Here is a 23,077-nt window from a genome sequence, read left to right on the forward strand (position 1 = left end):
CAAATGCTGAACGTTGCAGTGGTTCCTGGCGCCTGTGAGAAGGTTGGCGGAAATAGTAGCAGATACATCCCTCCTCGGTCTGGACTGAGGTTTATTCCTGCTTTGTGACAGTAAAGCTGAAGCCAATCTCTGATTCAGATTACGTGATGTAAAAGCATCCTTAACTTGAATAGCCTGACCACATTGTCCATGAAAAAGAGATTCTGAGTCCAAGGGCTGTTGAAATAAAACATCTTTAGCTGTCTCTGGTAGACTTCTAATTGAATCTAACTTGTGAAGTCTCTCCATGGCTGTTAAGCGTCCAAGTGTACACAGCTGATTGTGAGTTGCGTCGGCTATAGATTGATATACCACATCTAGGAATGAGAGCCGCCATGGCTACTTCTTCGGCTGACATGGATACTAATGTGTCCTTCTTTACTACTTCATAATCTTGGAATAATGGTGGTAATAATGCCCGACTCCAGCAAACCAGTTGGTATAGGATAGTATGTCCAAGGATGAGCGGGCGCCCCATCCATGTCCTTGAGATCCTTGGATGAACAGGAAAGAGGAAAATCCCTGGCAGCTCTAGCATCCTGTAGCTGTGCGAAATCCTTGTCCATATGCGGAGCATAAAGTGGAATCAGTCTATTGTGAATAGCATACACTGGCTTTTGAATAATCTTGGGTAATGCATTAAGTGAAGTCGCCTTGGAGAGGTTCAAATTGTAAGAATCCAACGCCGACTTAAGTGCCGATGAATGAGGAAGAGATAGCTTGGGAACCCTTTCCAGCGGCAGACATCCTGACGATCCCAGCTCCACTGGTAACTCCCGTTCCGGCTCCTCAGGCTGTGGCGGGACTGTGCTTGGATAAAGTCCATGGATTAATTCAACCTTTTCCCTAAGAGACCATCCAGGAACAAAATCTTTGGCCGAAGTATCCATAGGCTGGACTGTCAATAATCCCTCCTTCATAACGAATTCTGGTTGAGAGAGAGATAAATAGAAGTAGCTTCGAATCTGAGAGGTCCGTACAAGCGGTAAAAAACGGTGGCTTATCAATGTCAAAATTATCCATGGCTCCGGTGGAAATCCCGCTTGGCACGCGTGGCTACTGGACTGGTGGTCCTGGATACCGCTAACCCCGTGGCAGCCGTGGCTCGTTGATTAAACCCAAGGTGGGAGGCATAAGCGAGGGCATGGAGTCAGTCCCGCTAGGATATGACTGCAGCACATTCCCGCATGGGATAAGGTAGCAGGCTTTGAGTGACTGGGATCAAAGCGTGACCGCCTTACTCCCAGGGACAAGGGACACGGCTTGTTTTGCCTGGAGCTATAATTAAAGCCTGCCTGGGGTCAGCCAGGTTGACCCGTCCCCTGTCACATGAAGCCCCTGGCTTCTCCCCTGTGGGGAACGGCCTTCTGATCCGTCGTAAGGTGATACCCGGCTTTCCCAGGTAGAGCACCCCGAAGTTTCACAGAAACTGACTCTTGCCCCGGCTCTTGCCATCGTCAACCCAGTCAGTGCGACCACCGGTCGTCTTGCCGTACATAATGCCATCATGAAACAGATTTTGTAATGAATTCATCTTGGTCTCATTTCTCATTTCCATATCATACATGGACTGACTAACTGAGGCTTGCAACTCTGATTTAAACGATGCAAATAAATCCGAGATAGCAGAAATGTCCAAATGGGATGCAACCCGATTTAGATCTAGATCTAGATTTGGATTTTGATTCAGATCTCTGTGAAGATGGCGGGGGATCTGCCGATTTTTGCTTTTGCTAGCCTCCGACGACGGGAGCATTTACGTTTCTTAGTCTGAGATCTTGCAGAATCCATACTTAACCACTCAACCTCTGATAACTCTGAACACAGAAGGCAGCGATCTTGCAGGGTACAATGATTACCAGTAAAACAAGAAATGCAGAGAGAATGGGGGTCTAAATCCGACATGAACTTCTGACATTGCACTTACTTATTCTTAGCCATAGCTTAAAGTTAGACAAAGGAAAAGGGCGGAAAATATATATATATCAAGTACAAACGTAAAAAATAATATAAAAATAACGATGTCCAAAGGACTAATGTCGACAACACTAACCTATATAGGGATGGATCAGTGTAGAAAAACAAGCTGATAAAGTCAATTTCTCACTCCACTCTATACACGTGTACAGTGAATACCATACAGAAAATTTGTGAGGATTTTCAAACTACTATACAGTGACATCTAGGTCAGGGGGAGGTAACTCTGTCAGTTGGAAGGGCATACCACAAGGGATAGCTATGACTTAGTGTTAAAATTTTCACTTCATTCTGTATGTGTCTGTGGAAACCACAGAATAAGGCAACCATAATCCAGAGGGAATGTTTACGCCTCAATTATACCATAACCCAGCTAGTAGCAAACTCAGTGATAACTTATTGTCACTTGATTGGAATTTTTTACAAAACGTATTCATACTTTTTCTGAGTCCCTGTGGACGCACTAATAAATTTTGTTGCGTCCATTGTCAAATTTTATGCATATAGGATGCAGGAATTCGCGTCCTGTAAATCCATGTTATACTAATGTCAACATTCACATTCACATTCACTGCATTACTGCCCTCATCCCGGGAACATTTAATACACATGATAAAAATTAAACAGATACAGAATTAGCAGAAAGCATATAGTCATGTCTCTATGACAACAAAGAATGGAGCTTCCAGCTCAGACAAGAAAGAGGTGAGCTGAGGTCAACCTCAGGAACATTCCATGAGCAGCAGATCCTGCTCGCAATCATACCAACAAAAGCAGTCATAATACCAGACTGACAATGCAAACACATTAATTACCGATTTGGTGAAACATAATCAGTGTGGCATACAGTGTGCGAAATATCCACTGGCCCGCTAGCCCATGGCTAGTAAACTTCCACTTAGGCCAGTAAATATCTTCAGTCAGTGGCCCGACTTGCTAGTGAATTTTCATGGGGTCATTTTGTAAATATATCACTCTATCCGACTTGTTAAGTTATAATACCCTATTAAATCATGCAAGATCATGGCCTGATAAAAATGTTCATCATATTAGCAGCTTAATGATGAAACCCGCATCATGCCGACAATATCTTATTCTCATCTATTTTTGTAATCTTTTGCTTAGTTTTCACATTCAGATTTCGGGCTAGTGAAAAATTTTGTGGGCTAGTAGCTATCAGGCATAGTTAACCCGACTGGCTAGCAGAAGATGGAAACTATTTCACACAGTGGTCACATATATGATATAAGTGCACATGTGCACATATCACTTTTGCCTAGCAATCATTGTTTCTGTATTTCGTCGTCTTAGTGACCATTAAACAATTGAACGTGACGTCAATGAAGAGGGCCATCACACTTGATTATTGTGTTTTACTGCACAAATGTACATGAATAAAATGGATAATAAAGAAAGTATTACACTCGGTCTTGCTCGGGCCAAACACAATTTCACTCTAGTTTTGTATAAGTCGTATGACACACTTGCTCGTGTAATAATCTCTATATATTGATATGGACAATGATGGACATCCAAAGAGACAAGGACATTGCCCTGGACCTTAGACTTATGCATGATTACCAACAAATCCCAGAGGATAAGCGATGTAGAAGTATATGTCATAGTAAAAGTAATTCTGTCACAGGAACACTAGTTGGCTGACAACCATACACAATGAAAGGTGAGGTGAGGTGAGGTGGGATGAGGTGAGATGAGGTGGGATGAGGTGAGGTGAGGTGAGGTGGGATGAGGTGAGATGAGGTGGGATGAGGTGAGGTGAGGTGGGATGAGGTGAGGTGAGGTGAGGTGAAATGGGGTTTAACGTCGTACCTAGAATATTTCGCTCATGTGACATACATGCGTGTGTACGTGTGGCTGCTTGTACTAGCCCAGACTTCAGCTGGTTTTATAGAGCTAGCTCACTGAGATACCATGCTGCAGTGAAGCATGAATACCCCACTCGGACACAGTATACTGACTCCCGAGCTCACCAGTTCTTGTTGTACCCATTAATGCCGAGCGCCAGGCATGACGCGGCCGGGATATCTAACCCACTCTAACCACTACACCACAGAGGCAGTCCTCAGACTTAGGGCACGATTACCAAAAATCCCAAAGAATAACCGATAAAGAATTATGTGTCATAATAAAAGTAAATAATGAGTGTTGTCACGGTAACACTGGTTGGCCACATTCTTATACAATGAAATAGTCTGTCATACAAACCCTAGAACAAATACATCCATGAAAGCCCATGGAAGTCTAGAATATGGGACAAGTCTAGATTTCCACAGTTTATGAACATGAAGAAAGTCTCTGGGCTCCTTTTCATTATATACTATAATTATTTTTTTCGGTAAAATATGTTCTTATTAGAGACTAGATGTTAGTCTAGCAATGAAATAGTGATAAGAATTAACAACAAGCACCTTGCATTATACTAAAAGTGGAATTAAACAACCTGACACTTCAATATGTCAAGGCTGTATGGTCTAGGTCTGTGTATTGGCAAATGATTGTACATGCACAGCCTATTTTCCAAGGCCCCAAAATATGGTTGTGATAACAGAAATCTTGAATTTAACTTCTTTGAGTGGCATTTTGGAAGTTGGGAAGTACCATATTCCTGCTTGACAACGGTACAAGAATCTGTATCAACATGTCGCGCTCACGAAATAAAAGAAGTTGTTATTCATAAAGTTTGTTCAATATCTCGAATTTAGATTTGATTTTGAGAGATTCAGTTTTCTTATTTAAATTATATATAGTATGTAAAGTATATGTTTTGTCAATTAATTACAATGGAAAATGTCAGTGTAAATGAAAGTCTGTGTGGATATCAACTTAAACTGTACAGATAATCTGAGGAGAAAGCAATGCATTGCGCATTCTTTGAAAGGCAAACAGTGACACAGCAGTAATACCGTGCAGTCCTAGTTATTACGATTTGTAGTAAGTGAGTGAGTTTAGTTTTATGCCGCTTTTATCAATATTCCAGCAATATCACGGCAGGGGACTCCAGAAAGGGGCCTAACATTATACACTTGTGGGTAATCGAACCTGGGGCTTTGGCATGACGTGCTAAAGCTTTAACCACTAGGCTACCCCACCACCCCTACTCTTTGGAACTAAAGGTTCATTTGGACAATGGTTGCCCTGAGTTGGTCATGACTTGACATGATCATGCTGTGTCATGACACTTGAATGCTGAATCTTACCTCAATCAAATTGTTATGTTATTATCTTTAGACAGGTTCTCACAAAGTTCAGACGTGTCGCAAATAATAATGGACACTTCAATCATGATAAAAAAAACTTTGAAAAATATCTTCTGGGTCAATATCCTCGACCTTTATGAATAAGAGAAACACAGGTTTATGAGGTGAGGTGAGGTGAAATTGGATTTAACGTCGTGCTTGAGAATATTTCGCTCATATGATGACGTGCATGCGCGTGTGTGTGTATGTGTGGCTGCTTGTACTAGCCCAGACTTAAGCTGGTTTTATAGTGCCTGCCCACTGAGATACCATGCCGCAGTGAAGCATGAATTCCCCACTCAGACACATTATACTGACTCCGAGCCAAGCAGTCCTTGTTGTACCCATTAATGCTGAGCGCCAGGCAGGGACCAACAAGTACCATATTTTAACGTCTTTTGGTATGACGCGGTCGGGGATCGAACCCGCGACCTTCCGCTCTCCGGGCGGACGCTCTAACAACTACACCACGGAGGCGGTCCACAGGTTTATGACATATTTGGTATTCAAGATATTTTTATGAAATATTTTAAACAATATGTAGATATTCTTTTAATGAATTCCGAATATAATGCAGGATACATTAAGTTCTAAACTGCATCCAAATGATCTATGCATGTTCTGTGATGAGACAAATGCAGTAGTGTGATATTACATGGAAATACATATATTGTAATAACAAATCAATCACTCAAATGAAAATTTACATAAAGACACATGATATGTATTGTGCTTTTTTCACCATTAGTGGGATCGATTTTCATCCAAAACATGTTTGGAAGCCATGTGTTCAATCTTCATCTTCAATTTTAGATAACAGCAGTATAAACTGTCAAAGTTACAAGTCTTACAATGTCAAGCTCGTGTCCGATGTGGTATAATTGTATTGTTTTCTAATTCTTAATGTCAAGTATTAAACAGACTTGGAAGTATTCAATTTGGAAATTGTGTGATTTCACGTTAACTGACCACAGAAAAATGTTCTACTCTGTCACCTATCACACACCTGACACCCCTAGAGCATATTGGACTGTTCCAGAGCATATTGCAGAAACAGCACTTGATGTTTCTTGTGACGTCTTTGTTGGTGACCCAAATAAAGAACTTTTCATCCGAACATTCACCACTTATGTGAGTGAGTGAGTTGAGTTTTACACCGCTTTTAACAATATTCCAGCAATATCACAGCGGGGGACACCAGAAATAGACTTCACACATTGTACCCATGTGGGGAATCAAACCCAGGTCTTCACGTGATGGGCGAACGCTTTAACCACTAGGCTACCCCAACACGTGTGTGACATAATAACATGAAAGAATAAATGAAACAGATTTAGAGTTATCTCCCTTCCATCGATTTGCATTCGCAAAACATCGGTAATTTCCGTACATCATACATGATTCAATGTTATTCGAGATAAAGAATTACTACCACGAAGTACCAAATGAGTTGCCATTGACAGCAGGGTACATTGAAATGTTACTCGCTTGTAAGAGGGGTACATTGAAAATAATAGAAGAGCACTCAGCCAATCAGAAAGCCACATTTATGTGTGAGGTAAGATAAATACAAATGGCAGAACACATAAGAAACAGTGACTTAGAACATCCCTGTAATTGGGCTAATAGACGTCTAAGTTTAACCCAGGACAATACAACATTCATATTATTCACTCATTGTAAAAAGCATTCTACACTATTGGGAATTGGGAATTGGTTAAAATCTCATTATTGATGATTGGTTCATTACCACCGATCAATCATCGAAAATAATTGGTTAGCGTCATTTATGAAATTTGTTAATGCACAAAAAAAATAAGGAAAAAAATGTAGTTATTTTTGGGGTGTTTTGGGCAAAACTTCACATCTTTAAAGGATGACTAGTATGTTAGGAATATATATTTCTTGGTGTCTTTAAGATGAATTCAATCATGACTTGGAACAAGCTTGTAGTGCTTATGAAATGTAATAGATAAAACCAACCTAGTGAAAAATATTGTTGATGAAAACAAGTGTTCCAGAATTGTTTGTGTTCGATTATGAGAAAACATGATCGATTGCTTGGTCGTTTAGTCCCTGCGACCAATCTTCGATTATTTCAATTAATCGGACCACCACTATTCTACACACATTAATAACGTTACAGCTCTTAATGCATCTATTACTCATAAAAATCACAGTGTTACTCCATTCCAGGATATGAAATTATATTTATAATATTTCTTGCTCATTGTAGAAATGATCATGAAAATAAAAATCATGAAATATTTACAAAATAAACCAATCCTGTTGAAAATCTCATTTTAATAAGGCTTATATCAGAATAAGCTTCAGAGGTTTCAAGTAACTCTCACAGCAGCTTGGATATTAAATGGTCTTCTAAAAGTTTCAAGGTTGGGAAAATATTCTGAGACAGGATGAGAATCACTATCGAATAGAAAAAATCTACAAGCTTTATACAATCCAGTATACAATATTGTTCCGACTAAGGGGATCGGGTGGCAAGACTCGTTGACTTGATTGACACATGTCATCATATCCCAATTGCGTAGGATGATGTTCATGATGTTGATCACTGGGTTGTCTGGTCCAGACTCGATTATTTACAGATATAGCTGGAATATTACTGAGTGCGGCGTGAAACAACCAACCAACAACCAGCCAACCAACATACATTCAGTAAACTTTGACACACCTACTGAGTGAAGATTTTACAGGTGCTTCATTCAATGGCAACCTTCATGTTTATGATAAGATGTAATGGTTTCATACCAATAGCACTGTGTTCAGTCAAGTAACCTCAGCTAATAAAAACTTGTATGCAGGTTACATTTACTGAAAACAACATTTCATCCAAATTTGGATGAGTTCACTGGATAGCTCTTCCATTACCTGTCTACTTCCTTTACCTGTGAAGAGTCACTTGGACAGCAGGACTGAAAATGTCTAAAACTGTTTATACAGTGAGTGAGTGAGTGAGTGAGTGAGTGAGTGAGTGAGTGAGTGAGTGAGTGAGTGAGTGAGTGAGTGAGTGAGTGAGACTGAGTGAGTGAGTGAGTGAGTGAGTGAGTGAGTGAGTGAGTGAGTGAGTGAGTGAGTGAGTGCTTTTAGTGATATTCCAGCAATATCACAGCAGGGGACACCAGAAATGGGCTTCACACATTGTACCCATGTGGGGATTGTGAGAAACACTTGAATGGCTCTTTACAACAGCTCACTGTTGACCACACCCTCACTGTTGACCACACCCTCACTGTTGACCACCCTCACTGTTGACCACCCCTTCATGTTGTGTTATGCATTAAAGGGAAAGTTCCAATAGGATAACACTGTATGGTTACAGGCCGGGAGAGCCACATTTCCGAAACAGATAGCCTAAATTGATGTGGCTCTCACGGCAATAGTTACGGTTGCGTGAACATGGAATGTGGCTCTCCCGGCTATGCTGTCAAAACATGCTTAGTGATTCAAACGCGTTACCGTATTTAACAAAACAAGACATGTTTCCTCATAATTTTATTACGAGCGTCAATGGTTCTGTATTTCTTTCTTCGTGAAGGTGCTGTCGACTGGCCAGAAAGTCTCAGGACAGCAACCTCTGTGAGAGACTGCTCACGCTGAAATTGCTTCTGGACAAGTCTCTTTACCGTATTGTGCCATCCTATTTGGTTATTGTTAGATTAATCAGTTAGATAAAACTAAATCTAGTGACAGTCTTTTTCTAATATTGCGATGTCATTGAACGTGTTCATTTCAAATTCCTTAAATTAGCTACGGGTCTTAGATATAACGCCCCGAACTTGATGGTTTATGGAGAACTTGGAAGACAACCTATTCTGCTCCAAATCTCTAAATGATTAATCACTTATTGGTGCTTGTTGAAATTTTCTCATCCAAACAACAAAATAGCAGCTTTCATTCTAGATTGTATTATGGATGATGCTCCCTGGCTAAATCATGTGAAACATATATTTTGTAAATGCGGATGTATTTGTAAACCCCTTTCATTACACTCAATCCTGGATCATATCAAAATCTGAATCAATCCTGAAAGACCAGTTTTTACAATCGTGGACCAGTGAAATGAATAATTCATCAAAAGGACAATATTACCGGTATAAGATTTTTAAAAACTCATCTTCACTCGACAAATACTTACTGCTATCTGAAAATATTTGGAAACCTATTCTATATTTTAAAACATCTAACCATAAATTGCCAATAGAAAGTGGGAGATGGACGAATCTCGCATGAAAAGAAAGAGTATGTAACCTTTGTAACTCGCAGTAAACTGGGGATGAATTCCATTATATCTTTAGATGTTCATATTTTAGCCAACAACGCATCTCTCACCTAGAAGATACCTCTTGCTCCTTCCCTAATCCCTCCACATATAAAAAAATTGATGTCAAGTACTAAAATTTCAACAATCAAACACTTATCTAAATTGATCAAATGTATATGTCTAGTTTTCAGTAATCATTGCGTATATTCCCTGTCACCTTCTGGCATACTTTGTATATTCTGCATTCCATTTTATGTACTCATGTATCACCGGAGGTGGTTCCATTTTGAGTAATAAACTCTGAGTGAAGAAGCTAAACACCACGCTTGTGAGTAGGAAAGATTATTCGTTTCTTGGGAAAACAATATTATACAATGTGGTTTAGAATCATAAATAGGGATAGTCTTTTACCGGTATTGCTAAACACCACGCTTGTGAGTAGGAAAGATTATTCGTTTCTTGGGAAAACAATATTATACAATGTGATTTAGAATCATAAATAGGGATAGTCTTTTACCGGTATTGCTAAACACCATGCTTGTGAGTACCGGTAAGAAAGATTATTCGTTTCTTGGGAAAACAATATTATACATGGGGACACTCTTTTACTGGTTACGGTAATCCATTAATTAATCAATCTATGAGAAATGTGGATTATTCGCTTCTTGGGAAAACAATATTATATTTACACTCTTTTTACTGCTACAATCCATTAATAATTGAAATGTGGCTTTACCGGCAATAGTCATTTTTGAAATGTGGTTTTCCCGGCCTGACACCCACTGTATCATGTGATCCAAGCTTATATACAGATTAGGAGTCAAGAACCGTCAAGAGTATTTTCCCTGAAAGCAAATTGTAAGTAACTTCATGTTTTCAACACATTCATTGACAAAATACATATTAACACAGCAACTTCCCACAACTATGCCGATATGAACACAACATATCTTTATGATTAGATTTAATAACACATTTTCATATTACAGACACATTGTTTTGATATCCCACCCAAATATATATGTAAAGATGTATAAAAATATAAGAATGCTAACCTTTAATTTGCTTGTAATATGTCTGCAGGGGAAGTGTATTTCACTGATGGCTTCAGCCATTGAAAAGAAGTCCCTCCGATTTCTACGCTGCAATGCCGTCACCACAACGATGGTCACTTCAAGTCAAGAATAAACACTCCATGATAGGCACAATGTTCTGAACAATAATCACACTCTTGATTATTATTCACAGTGAACTGGCAACGCTGATCATTTTCAAGTTCTGGTTTTCAGCAATGTAATTTGATCTGAAAGAAAATCAATATCAAACACTTCATGAAACAGACAAACATTTATCAAAATTTTAATGTTTTCTGCCATATATGTACATATTACACAAAAATGAATTTTCTTGTTCCATATTGACAAACTGTTTATGTCATTGGTCACTAAAATGTGCACTGAAAATTACAACACAATATAATAAATATATATATATATATATGCAACATACATGTCAGTCAATGCATATTTATGACTAGATTACATGAAAAAATCAGAAATCTTATGCTTAGACACAGGAATGGTGGAAATATCCTCGCAAACCTGTTTTCTCCAGATAACATTTCAGGGCATGCTATATTTAATAAATAACTGCAAATTATAAAATACCTGCTGTTTTCTCCTGTTTTTAGTTTCAACTTAAATAATCTCATCACTTTATACTGCTTTGTTTAGCAATGTAAGATCAGACAGGGAAGGGAGGTAACTACTGTTAAGCATGAATGGAAGGACTGCGATGGCTTTCAGACAGTTTGGCCTTTTTGCAATGCACAGCAAAAGAGAGATTTTACCATGGCAACATAAAATTACAGTGATTCTGAATTATATGTTCACTTACAAACAATATAAATTCATTTTGTAACACTAAGTTGAGACCTGCCATTTAGATTGATGTGTCAACTATGAATAATTCAGTTTGAAGTGAGTGAGTGAGTTGTGAGTATGGTTTTAAGCCGTTATTAGCAATATTCCAGCAATATCACAGTGGGGGACACCAAAAGTGGGCTCCACACATTGTACCCATGTGCTGAATCGAACCCGGGTCTTCGACTTGACAAGCTTACGCTTCAACCACTAGGCTAACCCACTGCCCGATAAAGTTTGGATATGTCACACAAATTGTTGAAATCATACAACATTTTGAATTCTAAATTTCAATATATTGTGCTGAAATGTCATTGTACGCAGCTTGCTTAATATCAGTTATAAAATTATGCAATTTCCTATTCCCTTAACCTTTTAAGGTGGTACTGGTGGCCAGTTCATCATATGAGCACTGTAAGTTATTATTCAGAGTTGTCTCCCTTGAAAGACCAACATCCTATCAATGTTGGTTTGAATCCCAGATTGCAGGTGTGTTTCAAGGTTTGTTTGCACCTTACCTGTGATGGAGGATTTAAACTGTAGTGGCAAAATGTTTTAAACCTGCATCATTTCAGGCATAGTACCAGATCGACCAAATAAAACTGGTGCATGCATCGGATGAATAATATTACTGACATATTCGTGCCCTACCAATCCTTGCTGCAAGGCTGGACTGAATGATAAGTTGGACGGAAAGTAATTGATGGCAGGTGGTGGTCCCTGGCATCTTCCAGCACTGTTCTAGGTTCAATCGGGTTGTCAGGCTTGCTGGCTTGGTTGACACATGTCATCGGTTCCCAATTGCGCAGATCGATGCTCATGATATTGATCACTGGATTGCCTGGTCTGGACTTGATTATTTACAGACCGCCGTCATATAGCTGGAATATTGCTGAGTGCGGCGTATAACTAAACTCACTCACTCACTCTAGGTTCAAGAATGGAGACAGACTTCTTTCAAGGCCTTAAACAGTGACAAAGCATTGCAATGTTTTAATGACTTAGATCTACTCATAAGTCCTTGTTTTGTCAGAAATGTTCAAATTGATGTCTTTGTACTTACAACTGATAGCATGACTGTCGTTTGTGCGAACTCTTAATTTGCTTAAGTAAGTTCCCACTAGCCATTAAATCAATAGCTTCCTTCAGTGTGGTAATTGTACCAAGCGGGTGTTGACACATAAAGTTATCAACTGTTTACCCTTATATAGGGCATAGAGAGAAATGTCTAAATATCAATAGCTCTGTTGACAGTATGCATAATAGTTCAATAGTGGTAATTAGTCATAAATATAACATAAAATTATGTGAATTTCAAACCTGTGTGTGGGTTGGTTCGGAAGGATTATGACATCTTTAGATTCGAGTCACATCAATATGAGCAGCTGCAGAGAAGATCAAGGCAGGCACTGACATTGTTAGCAAGTCTTCATTGCATGTATTATATTGATTTTTGTTACTTATCAAGTACATCATCAAGCTGGTTTACTGCAATACTTTAGCAATAGTTTGAAACTATTGAAGCAATAGTGTTGGGTGCTATTGCAACAGAATCACAATCGGGGAAAATAGCCGTACTGGTCATCCCTGTTTAACCATATTTGATGTGGTATTGCAACAAAGAGGATCTTTAGAGATAAACCAATAGTTGAGTCTCCAGTAAATTATATCTTTAATATTTTAGTGTGTCTAGTGCTAAAGGTGTAGAGTACAGAATGAATTGTGATCCCTATAGCCCAAGAATGAATAAGGTCAATACAGTTTAAGAATGAACTGTTTTGCTTCAGTTCCAGAATGAATTGTGTCGCTTAACAGCCCAAGAGCTAACAGCATCACTTCAGCCATAGAATGAAATGCTTTGCTACAGTTCTAAAATGAATAGTGTCGCTTAACAGCCCAAGAACTAACAGTGCTTTTGCAGCCAAAGAATGAACTGTTTAAATAGTTCTAGAATGAATTGTGTTGCTTAACAGCCCAAACACTTTATTGCTGCAGCCAAAGAATTATTAAAAATGAATTGTGATGCTACAGTCTAAGAGCAAATTGTCTCACTGCAACCCAAGAATGAATTAGCAATAGGTAATTCAACTTTTCCTTTAAAGGGCAAGATACAGATAATTCAGGGGGGACATGACATACCTTGACTGTTAGCCATACAAATTGGGATGCTTAAATCACAAAGTTGAGAGTATCCTAAAGCACAATTTGCATTATTTTCCGAAAAGTCTATACATGTTACATGTCGTGCAGCTAAAGAAGGTTGTTTCTGTTTCAAGCAGTTTGACATTAACTCAAATCACTTGTAATTAATAATCACTTTAATATTCCCACACAGTCACAACAAGTGTTCTGTTTCAAGATTCGCAGTACGATAATGTTCACTTCAGTAATCATCCCTCCACTTTGCAAAACAGATTTGAAAATCAATACAGACTTAAAACATCCGACTTGAAACATGCGTAGGCTGTATCTCGTGAATCCCGACATCTGTAGGCGTATTGGTTAACGGTGAGATGAAGTCAAGAAAATAAGAGAACTGTAGCTAGTCACCACGACGCAGAGTAACCAAATTTGATCATCGATGTTCAGAGATGACATCAGCATCTCTGAAATCTACAGACCTCAAAGCAACTTTGGATTAGGACGACTTCTTTTTAGACATGAAGCTTAAACAGCAGAATCGAAATACATTTTTCAATTTCTCACGGTAAATCTGACCTTTAAATGCATTGGACAACTTTCAGAATGCCTTTAGAAAATTTGTGCCTTTTGGTGTGTTGGGAACAGTGTCCCAGTTTGTTTGGGTTTTGTTTATTGCTGCAATCAGCATTATCTAAACTATACAGCGGTCTGTTACTATTTGTGTCTTGACTATATAGTCTAGTGATCGATATTATGGGTGAAAATCTATGCTGTTAGGTAAGGTGATATGTTATCAACTGGGCCAACGATACTGACCACCCAATCCACTTTGTCGCCTCTTACTACCAGCATAGTTTTCTGAGCACTTTTCTAACCCGAAATTTGCATTTGAAAAATTATGTGTCTAGTGAAATATGGTACACCAATAATCAAATCCATTTGCATGCAAAAAGAAATTGTGAGAAGTTATTATCATGTACACACTGTGTCACTCACTGTCAAAGACTTTACCTTCCAATATATCCCAATACTTATGAGTGAGTGAGTGAGTTGAGTTTTACGCTGCTTTTAGCAATATTCCAGCAATATCGCGGTGGGGGACACCAGAAATGGGCTTCACATATTGTACCCACGTGGGGAATCGAACCAGGGTCTTCGACATGATGAGCGAACGCTTTAACCATTAGGCTACCCCACCGCCCCTACAATACTTATGAAAATATATAATAAATAATAATGTCTATTTATACTGACTGACTGACTGAGTTTGGTTTTACGCCGCTTTTAGCAATATTCCAGCAACATCGCGGTGGGGGACACCAGAAATGGGCTTCACACATTGTACCCATGTGGGGATTCGAACCCGGGTCTTCGGCGTGTCGAGCCAACGCTTTAACCACTAGGCTACCCCACCCGCCCTGTCTATTTATAAGCGACTTGTCACAATACATATTACTGTATCAGAATATATTGCAAAATATTGTTTTTGCAATTTACAAACCTAGCAAGTAAACAAGATAATAATCTGGTCGCATTCAATCAGTGTATGCGCTACAATCAGCGATGCCGCAAAACAAGTGAAACAAAACAAGTACGCAATTATCAACGTAGTTCACTTGCCGGTCAGTAAGGGTTGTTGTTACAATCAATCAATCATCTCTGTCCTTTCGGACGCTAGCACCCATAGAATCTTTCATGTGTCTTAGTTAAGTGTGTTTAACACATCAGATATAGGTGTTTGTTCCCATGGCAACGATTCACATGCTTCAATTTGTGTTTGACATACAGAACTATGACATTGAACACATGTATATATGTAAATAACCTTTTGTTCCTTCACTTTTTCTACATAAAGCCTACACATGTTTTCTCATAATCAAACACAAACAATTCTGGAACACTTGTTTGCATTAACAATATTTTTCACATGGTTGGTTTTGTCTGTTACATTTTATGACCACTACAAGCTCGTTCCAAGTCATGATTGAATTTATCTTAAAGACTCCAAGAAATTAATGTTCCTAACCTACTAGTCATCCTTGAAAGATGTGAAATTTGCAAATGCATTTTGTGCAATTTGCAAAAACACCAAAGAACTACATGTTTTTGGGGGTGTGTTTTTTGTCCATTAACAAAAATAATCAGGAAAATTTCATAAATGACTCTATCCAATTATTTTTGATGATTGATCAGTTGTAATGAACCATTATATCTGAATATAATGTGATGGAGGCTCATATTGTTATCACGGAATTGTCTGGTCCAGATTCAATTATTTACACTACCTGCAGTGATGTGAGAGGCATGGTTCACCCCTGCTGTTTGTTCACATTAAGGAATGCAGGTTACCTGCCCTTGGTTAAATCCAGCATATGCATAGACCTTGGTTGTAAACCACCCTGACATGAACCAAAAACAAATTTAATTTTTATCCTTTAGAAGTATGCCATTAATAATTCAAATCTACCAGCGGATCCTGAATACAACTAGTTGGCAGAATTTTCATCCACAACACCAGATGTGAGTAACACTGGCTTTGAATAATAATAATAATAATAATAATAATAATAATAATAATAATAATAATAGTCTGCTTATATTGCGCTCATATCCAGGCACATTGCCCTCACGGCGCTACATACATTACTATTCCCCGTCATAGGATACCATCATACTATCCGATACTTTTTCAACTCCCTGGGGGCCATACAGCCATGCTGCCTGTTAGGCACAATGAACTAATCACTCACATTGCCAGCACATCCTCACGGGTACCCACTTTACAGCTGGGTGAACTGACACAATGTGGATTTAAGTATCTTGTCCAAGGATACTCCGCAAATGTGCAAACCTCGGGACCTAAACCTGCCTGCCTCCACCGGGGATCGAACCCGGGCCTTCAGCGTGATAGGCAGAAGCCTTACCACTGCACTATTGCACTCCACGAGAATAAAAAATCAAGAGCAAAACAATTAGCAAGAAAGTTAAAAAAGAAAGTAAAGGGATACACTTACCGTTCCAAGACAGTTCCTCGCGCCTTCATGGTACAAGGTTCGGATGACATTTATCCTGCAACAAAATAATATATACAGCACATTTACAAAAGATAGTTCAGCATCTCTACTTGTATTTTAAAAAATATATTAATTTCTTCAGCAAAAAGGTTATTGATAGGAGTTAAAATAGGTTATTAGAGTTAATAAAAGTTATTAATTAGAGTTACTATTTTTTTTATTAATTTGAGTTAATATAGGTTATTAATTAGAGTTACTAATTTTTTTATTTATTTAAGTTAATAAAGGTTATAAACAACAACAGTTATTAACAAAAACAAAAATTATTAATTAGAGCAAATAAAGGTTGTTGAATTAGAGTTAATAAAGGTTATTAATAAGAGTTACTAATTTTTTTTATTAATTTGAGTTAAAAAAAGGTTATTAATGAGAGTTACAATTTTTTTTATTAATTTGAGTTAATAAAGGTTATTAATTAGAGTTACTAATTTTTTTTATTAATTTGAGTTAATAAAGGTTATAAACAAGAGTTGATAAAAATTATTAATTTGAGTAAATAAAGGTTGTTTAATTAGAGTTAATAAAGGTTATTAATTAGAGTTTTACTGAAGACAACTACACAATAGCTAAACAGTGCTTCATTAGATGGGAATAGCTGACTGTCAGTGTAATTGGCTTAGTTATAAAGACAGGAACACTCCAAGCTCACGTTTTTTGTATTTTACCCGACATCAATATAGGTCTTCTTTCCATCAAGTATGTTGAAAATATTTTCTTTTACAAAGAAAGCTTGCCTATCCTGGTCGCAATGTTCCCTGTGAAATTTCTCACACTGAAAAGTGTCGGGTACTATTCACAAATCATAGGTAAATGTGAGTGAGTTAGGTTTTACACTGCTTTCAGCAATATTCTAGCAATATCACGGTGGCCGACACCAGAAATGGGCTTCACACATTGTACCTATGTGGGGAATCAAACACGGGTCATCAGCATGACGAGCGAATGCTTTAACCACAAGGCTACCCACAAGCACAAGGCTACCCACATCATATATATATATATATATAGGCGCAGAAATTCAGATGAGCTGGGGAGCGTTTGCCTGTCACGCTGAAGACCCGGGTTCGATTCCCCACATGGGTACAATGTGTGAAGCCCATTTCTGGTGTCCCTCGCTGTGATATTGCTGGAATATTGCTAAAAGCAGCATAAACCTAAACTCACTCACTCACTCAGATGAGCTGGTACCTGCTGAATACCCTCCCAGTTAAGTTTTAGTTACTGGCACACAGATACACGTGATACAGTATCAATAAATAATAATAATATGTGTATTTATACAACGCTGCATTCCATACAAAAATGTATGCTCAAAGCGCTACATATAAAGGTGGTTGGAGTGCTACAAACAGAAAACATTTGTACATAAAATCCTTTTGAGGATATACAGTCAAATCCCGGTGAGTCGAATGCCGGTGTCTCGAATATTATGCATAACTCGAAGTACCTGTCGGTCCCGACCATTCCCTGTTATAGTTGTCATCATTTGAATACCGGTTACACGAATTCGTCTCATAAATACACATGATGACTCGAGAAAGAAATTTGGTCCCATGAGATTCAAACAACAGCAATCTTGTATACATAAGCCGAAGTCAGTCAATGAGAAGTTGATTGGTGTAGCAAACTAATCCAATTAACAAACCAGCGCAGCTCACACCTTTCCGCCATTGATGGGTGAGTTCAAAAAGGCAGATTAGTGATTTTACGGAAATCACTGTCTGTGCTAATCAGACTGGAACTGATAAGGTGTCCCTATTAGCGATATGGAAATCATTAGATAAACAAATGCTTAGGCGGAGGAATTAGGACTGGATCATCTTTTTTTCTACCCTCATAGACTTACCTATGTCTCGACTACACCGATAAGTCGAATTTATTACTTGGTCCCCAGCGATTCGACTCATCGGGATTTGACTGTATTTGTTAGTCAGTGTAGTAATTTTTAAAGAGAAGTGTTTTTAAGGCACATTTCAAGGAATCAAGGGATGTTGTTTGTCTGAGTTCGAGTGGCAGCTGGTCCTATAGTGTTGGAGCTCCATAACTAAAGGAGCGGAAACCAAAGGCTTTTAGTTTACGTCTTGGGATGACCATAGATGCTGATCAGCTGATCGTAAGGCTCATGATGGAACATGTTTTGTCACCAACTCATTGAGGTAGTCGGGAGCGGTTTCATGATAGCACTGGTGGGCTAGACTCTGGGCAGCCAGTGTAAGTCTCGTAAAACTGGGGAGATATGTTCTCTCTTGGACACTTTTTTGACAATGCGAGCTGCTGAGTTTTGTACTCTTTGTAGCTTTGAGATGAGTTTCTCTGGCAATCCATAGTAGGCGCTGTTGCAATAATCTAACTTCGATAGCACTAGGGATCTAACAAGTGCATGAGCAGCTGGCATTGTTAAGGAACTTCTGATGTTGCTGACATTTCTTAGCTGGAAATAGCAATATTTGCAGACGTTGTCAATGTAAGACGACCCCCTTCTACAGACTGCTTTTTTTGGTCCTCAAAATTTGGCTTATAGACGGTCATATACGGTAAGGTTTGAATCCAAGTGAAGCCCAAGGTCTTTAACACTGTTGGAGAATGGTATTATGGAGTTGCATATTGGGATTGCCGTTTCTGTGACTCGAGATCGAAGTTGTAAGCTACCAACAAGCAATGGTAGACATTAGCATATCACTACTCAATGAAGACGTTTCAGTATGAATACCTTGGTATCTTTTCTCATCCTCATCTGGGGCTGTGGGGTAGTCTAGTGATTAAAGCGTTGGCTCGTCATGCCGAAGACCCGGGTTCGAATCCCCACATGGGTATAATGAGTGAAGCCCATTTCTGGTGTCCCCTGCCGTGATATTGCTGGAATATTGCTAAAATGGTGTAAAACCCAACTCTATCAGTGTATTTCAGTCAGTCAGTCAGTCATCCTCATCTACAATCGCCTGTACCTTAACTCTTCTGGGGTGGTGGGGTAGCCTAGAGGTTAAAGTGTTCGCTTGTCATGCTGAAGACCTTGGTTCGATTCCCCACATGGGTACAATGTGTGCAGCCCATTTCTGGTCTCCCCCGCCATATTGCTGGAATATTGCTAAAAGCAGCGTAAAACTAAACTCACTCACTCACTCAAGTGTTAGTGGTAGAATTCTAAGAATTATTATCATTGTTGATCATGTTCCAGTTTGATACAGATTTTAAGTAAATAGCTTTGTTTGACTATAATCCTGGCTTATCACAGTGTTAGACGGAATTATTCGTAAGAATTCTTTACGATGAGTACATTAAGTCGAACCACCCACATACAATTTGCAGGAAGCAAAAATGATCATTATTTTACCATCAGGACAACAATAAACTGAGAAAAAATCAATGACCCCCATAAATTTAGGTACTTACCCCAATGACTCATTTTCAAGATGCCATCTGTTGCCGGGAATAGGATATTAACCAATCCGTATTGAATTACGCAAGTTAATTCTGTTGATACGCTATCTCATAATACACCTGTTTATTTATATCTAGACTGTGATCTGTTCTATCAATTTTAAGGACATTTCATCTAATAATTGTTTATATTTTTCAAATCTAAAAAGCGTTCTGGAGTCTCAATAGCTGTTTCCAAAGAATCACTGAAAGTGACTGATCTTTTGGGAATTGTGTAATTTTAGTGAATTATTTAAATGAAAGAAGAATTTCTTAGTTTTCCACATTAAATCTGACAAGATTCCATTGATTTTGTATTCAAGAAGACATATAATATAATTCAGTTAACAATAAAATCTTCTGTCAAGTGAAAATCATATAAAGAAACTTCTATAAAGCCTTTGGTCAATAGATCACTAAGCGATCACCTGTCACTTAATGAAAGTACAAGTATCATGAAAAGTGATTGACTTTTCTTAATCATTATTTAGCCAGAATTGCTGCCACGAATACTCTATGAGGCAAATATGATGTGTAGGATAAAAGACGACTCCGAGGTTTTGGTTGAGAATGTAAAACCTCAGGGGAAGAAAATCCTGACACTGAGGTTTTACATTCTCAACCAAAACCGAGGAGGAGTCTTTTATCAAACTTATAAACCGTCTAAGACAACAAAATTACATATGTATTATTTTCAATTTGTGCATGTACTGCGAAGAACAACATTGATGGAACAGCCCGCAAATGATGGAACAGCCAGTGTCAACTGGGATGCGACTGGCAGCCAACACCTTACCCCGCACACGCAATGCTCGTGCTCTGCATGCGCTACCCGTGTCATGCACGTGCGCTGCCCGCAGTACCTGTCTTGTGAGAAACACATGGTTGATACTGACAAACAATCTCATTCCTTACAGCGATCCTTGGTAGCGTAGTGGATAAAACCGCCAAGCTAGAGATCGATTAGTTGCGGGTTCGAAACCAGTTATCGCCACTAAATATTGAAAGTTTTCAATAATGAGATATTTTACGATCAGTCATAGCAAGACAAAGTTGTATCAGTCATAAATAATGGTCATTTCAAACCTCATATCAGGGTATGAGGTTTTACAACGACCATTGTAAAACTTCGTACCTCGTATGAGGTTTTACAATAGTCATTGTAAAACCTCCTGCAATCGTAAAACCTCTACTGAGGTTATTCCATAATTCGAAGCAACTGCAAGAACAATAGACAACATTGGCCATAGGTTTATAATTTGCTTCACAAATATAGGGTAACTATTACAAATATTTATCATATACCCGGTTTTTTATAATAGTAGCTACACCCCTGACAGTTTCCCTTTCGCAAGTCATATCAGCCTGGCGAAAGGAATACTGTCATGTAATAACCTCTTATTATTCAGGAATAAAAGTTAGATATCGAGAAATTAAATACAAACATATCATGTAACTGATTAGGTTGAAACATTTCAATGATATTTTAGCAAAGACAACATAGTGACAATACCACTTATATCCTCAAGAGGCTTGCAAAATGCCATGTGCTTCTGCATGAATTGTATATATTCAATATTGTACATCTCAATCTCATCTCGTTCCAAGTCCACCATTCTCATTAAATTCTGGGCGGTGGGGTTAAAGCGTTCTCTCATCACGAAGATAGTGCAGGTTCAATAGTGAAGCCTAGTGGTTAAAGCATTCGCTCCTCACGCTGAAGCCCTAGGTTCGACTCCCCACATGGGTACAGTGTGTTAAGCCAATTAGTAGTGTCCCTCGCCATGACATTGCTGGAATACTGCTAAAAGCAGCATAAAACTATATTCACTCACTCAGTTATCGAAGACTATGATATACACATTTTGCATCCACATAATGAACACATTAAAACAGTAGCATTCCGCTGAAAATAAAATAATAAATAATAAACATGCATAAAAACCACAAAATATAAGGCGCAGGACATATAGAATTCCATCAATGACACAACAGAGGGTGAGAAAATAAAAACTTAGGGTTGTTAATTTCAAACCTTTCTTTGACATTGAAAAAGCCGAATTACTGTAAATCTAACAAAACAAAAAAATGTGGTTTGTAGTAAATCAGTATACAGTCACGTGACTGAAACAGTCCAGATGATTGAGATAGTGAGTGAGAGTGAGTGAGTGAGTGAGTGAGTGAGTGAGTGAGTGAGTGAGTGAGTGAGTGAGTGAGTGAGTGTGAATGTATGGGTTTGTGCCTCTTTTAGCAATATTCCAGCAAAATCATGGCGGGGGACACCAGAAATGGGCTTCACACAATGTGCCCAAATGGGAAAATCGAACCTGGGTCTTCAGCGTGACGAGTGAATGCTTTAACCACTAGGCTACCCCACTGCCCCTGAACACATAGGATAAAGCTGAGAAATCTGCCCCTGAACACATAGGATAAAGCAGAAAAATTATTAAAGAATTGGTCTTCACTTTGTGTGAGTTCACTAGAGTAAGAAGCTTCATAGATTAAGGGCTAAACTTCATGAAAGTCTGAGCTTGTGACAGTTATGGCAATATTTGAGTGCAATAAAGATGCTCACTGCTGTAACAAAGTAAAAGTCCCCAGGAAATGGGGACAAGGAGGTGAAGTCCCCCTCATTGTCTACAGTTGGTTGGTTTGGTTGGTTTTGTTGTTTAACGCCACTCAGCAATATTCCAGCTATATGGCGCCGGACTGTAAATAATAGAGTCTAGACCAGACAATCCAGAGACAAACAGCATGAGCATCGATCTGCGCAAATGGGAACCGATGACATGTGTTAACCAAGTCAGCCAGCCTGACCACCGATCCTGTTAGTCGCCATTTACGACAAACATGGGTTGCTGGAGACCAATTCTAACCTGGATCATGATGTTCTGAAACATTCTGTTAACGTTGATTGGAACTGGTCACACAAAGATTTTGCTCAGGTCTTCAGCAACCCATGCT

The 23,077-nt window shown here is 38.7% G+C and overlaps 1 protein-coding gene across 2 annotated transcripts in view; it reads right to left on the minus strand.

Moving 5' to 3' along the window:
- LOC124270371 (protein cycle-like) overlaps positions 1 to 23,077 on the minus strand; it is a 134,340-nt gene that overhangs the window by 89,666 nt on the left and 21,597 nt on the right. For both annotated transcript variants that reach the window (XM_046705409.1, XM_046705408.1), the window contains exons 2-3: positions 16,637 to 16,691; positions 10,614 to 10,861 (exon numbers count right to left, since the gene is read on the minus strand). The gene's annotated coding sequence lies outside the window, so the exon portion shown is untranslated. The remainder of the gene's footprint in view (positions 1 to 10,613; positions 10,862 to 16,636; positions 16,692 to 23,077) is intronic.

Source organism: Haliotis rubra, unplaced genomic scaffold (genome assembly GCF_003918875.1).
Source record: "Haliotis rubra isolate DU_JTF1 unplaced genomic scaffold, ASM391887v1 Scf151, whole genome shotgun sequence".
Taxonomy (NCBI): Eukaryota; Metazoa; Mollusca; class Gastropoda; order Lepetellida; family Haliotidae; genus Haliotis; species Haliotis rubra.